Raw genomic sequence first — 7,653 nt, 5'->3', positions numbered from 1 at the left:
TAGGGCTTGAACTCAAGGCCTGGTGTCTGTTTTTAGCTTTTTCATTCAAGGTTGACATTCTACCACTTAAGCCACAAGTCTATTTCTAACTTTGACTGGTGAATTGGCGAGAAGATTCTCACAGAATTTCATACTCAAGCTATTCAAGCCTTAATGCTCAGATCCCAGCTTTCTGAGTAGCTAGGGCTACTGGTGCCTGGCAACAGTTATTACATTTAACCTGGTTGCAGATAGACTTGTTGAAGCCTGATCATACAGTAGTTTATTATTATTATTATTATTATTATTATTATTATTATTTTGTTGGTCATGGGGATTGAACTCTGGGCCTGGGTGCAGTCTCTGAGCTCTTCAGCTCAAGACCAGTCCTCTATCACTTTGAGCCACAGCACCACTTCCCATACAGTATATTATTACAAACATTTTGACATCACAATCTTTTTTTTCATATATTTTACTGTAATTTATAGAATGTTTCTTTTTTCATATATTTTTATTGTAATTAATAGAGGGGTTACATTATATTCACCAGATAGAAAGTGCATTACTTCACAAACGTTGATACCCTTTCCCATGTCTTAGTCCCCATTTCCCTCCCTCCCCGCAGTTCATCATGATTTTCCCCCTTCTCTATCCTATTTCAAATAACCAAATAAGCATATATACAATATATCAGATAACAAGGTAAACTACTGTAACAATATGAGATAACCAAGGGACAGCAAAAGAGATGAGAGATAACATAGTACATTAGGGACAATAATCATTCATTATATGGCTTATGTTTCTATATCCTAGAGATCTTTTCATTCAGCGTCCTACTATATGGCCTTTTGTATCAAGGTTTTGCTCTATTGCAAATCTCTGCTAGGAGAGCCCAAGGTTTCTACTGATTATGACAAATGAGGGAAACCATTGAGTCTATGTTCCTTTGAGTCTGGCTTACTTCACTTAATAGGATTTTTTATAAGTATTTCCATTTCCTTACAAATGGGGCAATGTTGTTCTTTCTGACAGCAGCATAGAATTCTATTGTGTGTGCTTGCTTTGGCAGCACATATACTAAAATTGGAACGATACAGAGAAGATTAGCATAGCCCCTGAGCAAGGATGACACGCAAATTTGTGAAGCGTTCCATTCTTTTTCTGATATATTGTATATATTTGTATTTGGTTATTTGAAGTCAGATAGGGTAGGGAGGAAAACAAGATGAGAGGCGGGGGTTGAGGGAGGGAAATGGGGACAAGACATGAGAAAGGGTATCAATGTATGTGAAGTAATTCTCCTATCTGGTGAATATAATGTAATGCTTCTATTAATTACAATAAAAACATATGAAAAAAGAATTCCATTGTGTATAGTACCACATCTTGTTGATCCACTCATCAATTGAGGGGCATTTGGGTTGGTTCCATATCTTTGCTACAGTAAATAGTGCTGCAATGAACATCACTGGACATCATGATCCTTTGAAGGTGCTATTATAGGAATTGTCACAAAGATCTTAAAAGAGAAGTATTTCAAATAAATACAAGTATTACTATGGCCTGTTATCAGATACTTATAAGAAGACTTGTAATTGCTATAAACACAGATATTAATTAGTATAAGAGGCTGCTATGATTGGTGCAAACACAAGCTTTGAGAGGCCTTTCAGAACTGGCTCAGACTCTTATTACTCCTTACTTCTGCCATATATAAGCAAGCCACTCAGCTCTGTCCTGGACTACATCCTTTGTGTTGCAACTTTAGGTCCCATAAAGACTTTTCTTGGAGTGGACCTGTCTCCTTTTTCTGAATCATTAACATAAAGAAAAAGAAGAGAAACAGCATTATTGATTGAACAGCAGGAGGTGCCCTGGCAATTGAGGTAAGCAGTTTTCATGGCAGTGAGACCTGTAGTAGCCAAGCAGCCTCCAGTGGAAATGGCCTGGTGTCTAGCACAGCTCTTGGGCTTTAGGAGACTCACAAGAAAGAGGCTAGAAAAGAAAACCCAACTTTAGCAGAAAAGCAAACAGTAGAGGTTATTTTTGCTGTTCTCCCCTTGAACTGAAATAAGGCCATTGTTTCCAAAAAGGTTATGCTTTCTTTCTCTTTTTCTTTTATTGTTCCTGCCCTTGGGCTTGAACTCAGGGCTCTGAGTACTGTCTCTGAATTTTTTTTTTCTTCTGCAGGCATTGCTCAGGCTGGTTTTGAACTGTGATCCTTAGATCTCAGCCTCCTGAGTAACTAGGAATTTTACAGGAGTGGACCATCAGTGCCACTAATCCTGTCTTTGTCTGTCGTGGGTGCTGTCCCTGAACTCTTTTGCTCTAGGCCAGCACTTTACCATTTTGAGCCATTGTTTGGATAATGGAGGGGAATGGAAAATAGGCCCCACTCCATCACTCACCAGGGGAGGACTGTTTATTGAGAGAACAGTGAAGGTCACAGATCTTTCTGTGGCTGTGTGTCCTCGCTGGGATAGGAGCTGAGTTTTATGAGGTCTGAGCAAGCGGGTAGACGTTAATGCAAAAGCCACTGGGTCAAGAGAGGTGGGGGGCTTTCCAGTTGGGACCCCAATAGTTACAGCCTGGCTTAGGTAAATTGCCCCGCTGGAGTCAGGCAGGCTGCATTTATCTTTTGTAGCTTGTCTGGCATCTGTATGCACCTAGGGGAAGAGGGTGGAAGTCAATTCTCCATATTCCATCTTTGGATATATAGAATGGGCCTAGAGGGGAGAGAGATGTCCTTCAGCCACAGTGCCACTTCTGGTTTTAGAGAGGTATATTGAAGTTAAGGGTTTAACCAGACTTTTCTGCCCAGGCTGGCTTCAAACATCGATCTTGTGATCTCAGTCTCCTAAGTAGCTAGGATTATAGGCATGAACTACCAGCCCCAAGATTTTTTTTTCTGTTTTGATGAGGAATTATTTTTTTTAACTGATGGTGTCAGTATACTCCATAGCTTCATTTATTTTCTTCACTTAAGAATATTCAATTTAATGTTCTAGAAGTGTTTGATTTGTTTTTGTTTGTTTGTTTTTGCCAGTCCTGGGCTTGAGTTCAGGGCCTGAGCACTGTCCTTGGATTTTCTCAAGGCTAGAACTCTATCACTTGAGCCTCAGTACCACTTTCAGCTTTTTTCTATGTATGTGGTACCGAGGAATTGAACCTGGGTCTTCATGCATGCTAGGCAAGCACTCTACCACTAGGCCAAACTCCTGGCCCCTTTATTTGTAGCAACCAATCTCTCTTTCCACTCACTCATGGGCTCCAAATTAGTCAGCTTATTGACTAAGTCACATTTGAAGCCTGGCAGCTGTTGTGCAGTCTAACTAATGTCATCCTCATTATTTATTTATTTATTTATTTGGGAAGCTCCAAGAGAATATGATATATATATATATATACATATATATATAATACACTTTTTTTCTCTTTTTTTTTTTCTCTGTGGTTTACTGGGTTGGTGTTTAGATGCACTGAGCTACTTTCTACTTAATTGGCTATGACTTACATTTATGTGATTCTTTTGGTCAAATATTACATAGATTTCTAAACACAGTCAAGACAAAGCCTTTCTTTCTTAAAGGACATCCACTAGGAATAGTAATATTTATGCTTCAGCTTATTCTCTTCTCCTCCTTGGTCGTATGCTGACAGCATGAGAAATGTGTTTTCCTTAGAAGGATCAGATGTCATTCTTCTCAAGTCATCAGAGCCACCTCCTGCAGAACACTGGCTCATTTCCTTACCTTGAATTTCCCATTGATATTTTATTTAACTGTAACTAGGTCAAGCAAAGCTGACTGAGTCTAGACAGTACTTCATTTCTTCCTTCCCTTGGCATGCCTCCTTAAAAAGTTTACATTACAGGTTATTTCCAAGCCATCTCCTGTCTCTTTAAACCTAAGAGCTTATGTATCCTTTAAGAGGTATAAAAATAAACAGAAAGAATGAAAAAGAATGCATTCAGTGAAGTATGGAAGTCATTCAAACAGAGAGCTTGACATTAGAGACCCAAACTCATCTTTATATATTCAGGAATTTTGCTCATGATAAAATGTAGCTTCCTATTTTTAAGGCTAATAGTTCAAGTATTTCAAAATCACGTTGGTTATCAGGGAGCTCTTGCCAAACTGTGTTTTAGGTGATGTAAGTTAAAATGCCAAAAATTCTTAGTCATAGGAAAATCTTATTTAATTACAAAATTGAAATACTGACATTTTGTTTGGTAAAAAAAAAAACATGAGCAAAGTGTTCCCATTGAAGTACAGATAATTTTAGGAGACTTGAATAGACTTTAAAAATAATAACACACTTTATTCACATATTTTTATTTAAAATACAATAACCACTCTTAATTTTTTCTATTTCATTACTTAATGTGTCAAATAATTAAACTTGAGGGCATTGTATAATTTCTTATGACAAATATACATTATATTTTCAGAGGGGAAAGCAAATTCTATGTTTACACATATTACAGACAAAATATATATGTTTACAGACAAAAATGTATGTTTAACATTGCTTGATAACATTGCAATTTTAATACATGTTTGGGAAACAAATGGCTGGGGCTTGCTTTTTTCTTTGTTTTGGTGTCAGTCTTAGATATTACACTCATATTCTGAGTGCTGTCTTCTAAGCTTCTTTTGCTCAAGGCTAGCACTTTATCATTTGAGCAACAGCTCCTTCCAGCTTTTTTTTTTTTTAGTAGCTTATTGGAGATATGAATCTAACAGATTTTTATGTCTGGGCTGGCATCAAACCATGATCTTCAGGTCTCGGCATCTTGGGTGTCTAGGATGATGGCCTGAGCTACCAGCACAGTGCTTGGGGCTTGTTTTTTCATCTTAATTTTCTGTTCCATGTCTTTTTACTTACGTGATATACAAGGTATGCCTATTTTCCAGTCGTTTTGTTGTTTTTATTATACTTACGTTTTTCCTATTCCTCCTTTGCTAATCTACTCATTTTGGGGGATTTATGTTCGTGAACCTTGCTTTTTATGTAATACTGAATTAGCGGTCATGAATTCCTTTAGCTTTAGTTTATTGTGGACGTTTTTTATGTCTTCCTTAATTATGAAGGATTACTTTGCTAGTAACAGTAATTTAAGCCGACAATTCTTAAACCTCAAGACTTAGACTGTGTCCTTCCATGCTCTCCTTGCAGTTAAGAGTTTGTGTTGAAGGACTGGGAGTTTGGCCTAGTGACAGAGTGCTTGCCTAGCATGCATGAAGACCCAGGTTCGATTCCTCAGTACCACATACACAGACAAAAGCTAGAATTGGTGCTGTGGCTCAAGTGGTAGAGTTCTAGCCTTGAGAAAATCCAAGGAAGGACAGTGCTGAGGCCTGGAGCTCAAGCCCAGGACTAGAAAAAAAAAAAAGAGGTTATGTTGATTGGGAATGTGGCCTAGTGGTAGAGTGCTTGTTTAGCATTCATGAAGGCCTGGGTTTGATCCTTCAGTATACAGAAAAAGCCGGAAGTGGTGCTGTAGCCCAAGTGGTAGAGCACTATCCTTAAGAAAGCTCAAGGAAGTGCCAGGTCCTGCGTTCAAGCCCCAGGAATGGTAAAAAAAAAAAAAAAGTTTGTGTTGAGAAATCTGTTTTTGTTCTAACTGGTTTGTTTTTGTATGTGACTTCTCATGGTTTAGTTTTGAATAATTTTTGCTCTGTATTTTTAGTGTTTTAACAATATTTAGACATTACCCCCACATTAATTTTGTCATTTAGGTAAGCCTTCTATGCTTTGATGACCCACTTTTCCTAAAGATTGGATAGGTTTTGGCTACATTTTTTAAATATATTATTTTGTATGTTATTTTTATGATTCGCAGATTTGATCTTTTGATGTTATGGAATGTTCCATTCTTGTTGCCTTACTATTTTCCTATTGTCTAGATTGATCTATTTCCTCTGCTTTATTGTTAATTCCTGATATTGTATTTTCAACTTGTTCCATTCTATTAACAAGTTTTTCAGCTGAGTTCATGATTTGTGTTACTGAGATTTCATTTCTAAAATTTCAGTTCAATGTTTTTAAAAAATATTTTATTTTATTTTTTTTTGTGCCTGTCCTGGGGCTTGAACTCAGGGTCTGAGCACTTTCCCTAAGCTTCTTTTGCTCATGATTACTCCTCTACCACTTGAGCCACAGCTCCATTTCCAGATTTTTTGATAGTTACTTAGAGATAAGAGTCTCACAGACTTTTCTGCCTGGGCTGGCTTTGAACTAACATTCTCAGATCTCAGCCTCCTAAGTAGGTAGGATTAAAGCCACTGACTAGCCACTAATGTCCAGATTTAATTCAATTTTAAAAATAATTTTTAGGGCTGGGAGTTTGGCCTAGTGGTAGAGTGCTTGCCTAGCATGCATGAAGACCCGGGTTCAATTCCTTGGTAAAAGCTGGAAGTGGTGCTGAGGCTCAAGGGGTAGAGCTCTGGCTTTGAGAAAGTCCAAGCACAGTGCCAACGCCCTGAGCTCAAGCATCACGACTGGCAAAAAAAAATAATAATTTTTAGGCTTTTGGATTTTTCTTTTACATGTTGTATTGTATTCCTCATTTTACTGATCTGTTCATTGAAATTCTCTTTGAATTCTTTAAGTTTTTTCTATATGTTCTTCTTTGATTTACTTTCATTCAATTTCTGTATTGTTAAATTGTTAACATTTGTAGGAGACTTACTTCCTTATATTTTCATTTTATGGATATTTCTTTGTTGGGTTTTCCACATCTGAATACAAGTTTTGGTTTGAGGGCTTAATCTACTATGACTTATAGGTTGAAGATTTCCCAAGGTTTAGGTATGGCTAGATAGTACAAGACTGATAAATTTTCTTGGTATTATCCCAGAAAGGCAGATGGTTCTATAGTTGAAGATTTGGCCACCGTCTTCCAAACACATGGTTCAGTCTTCTATACTGTACCACTCAGGGAAAGGAAGCTTAAAAGTCTTCTGTGCTTGTTCTTAATGTACTATGTTTTTTCTCTTCTCTTTATTTTTGCTCTTATGGTTAGTTTCATATTGTTACTGTATCTGACTTTGTTACCTGGTATACTGTATATATGCTTATTTGAAATAGGAAAGGGAAGGGAGTAGAACAAGATGATTGGGAGGTGGTGGGGGGAGGGAAATGGGGACAAAAACATGAGAAGGGGTACCAATGTGTGAGAAGTAATGCACCTACTACCTGGCAAATATAACTGTAACTCCTCTATACGCAACCCCGACAATAAAAAAAAAAAGCTTGTTCGATAAAAATGACTTTGAAACCTCTTGATACAACTAGTTAAGAATAACTAAAATTAAATAATCAATAAACTTTAAAAGAGATTGTCATATGATAAACAAAAGTCTTTTGTGCTTATGATATTGTGTTCCTTTCTGAGGTTGCTTTGTTCCTCCTGGTGTTTACCTGTCCTGCTGTGCACCAGGGCCTTCCTCTCACACACTCTACCAGAGCTCTCCTGGGTTGTGCTACCTGTTGGTGCTTACCCAGTTCAACTGTCTGTTAGCACTTACTGAATGTTTAATGTAGAACATGAAAGAAATGCTTTGAACTGCATGTGATTGTCAGCATTCACAATTTAACAAGCTTATTTTTTCCCATGATGCTTTTCTATTCATGGTTTTCAAGGAAACAATATCCAGTGTGTCT

The 7,653-nt window shown here is 37.4% G+C and overlaps 1 non-coding gene across 1 annotated transcript; it reads left to right on the top strand.

Moving 5' to 3' along the window:
* The first annotated feature begins 1,038 nt into the window (after nucleotides 1-1,038).
* On the top strand, nucleotides 1,039-1,145 carry LOC150065002 (U6 spliceosomal RNA). The gene has a single exon (XR_016535066.1). It is a non-coding gene; the product is annotated as a U6 spliceosomal RNA (small nuclear RNA).
* Nucleotides 1,146-7,653: the final 6,508 nt, after the last annotated feature.

Source organism: Megascapheus bottae, chromosome 3 (assembly GCF_031878675.1).
Source record: "Megascapheus bottae isolate mThoBot1 chromosome 3, mThoBot2.hap1, whole genome shotgun sequence".
Classification (NCBI taxonomy): Eukaryota; Metazoa; Chordata; class Mammalia; order Rodentia; family Geomyidae; genus Megascapheus; species Megascapheus bottae.
The sequence above is the reverse complement of the archived record's forward strand: the minus strand, read 5'-3'. Positions and strand labels throughout refer to the sequence as shown.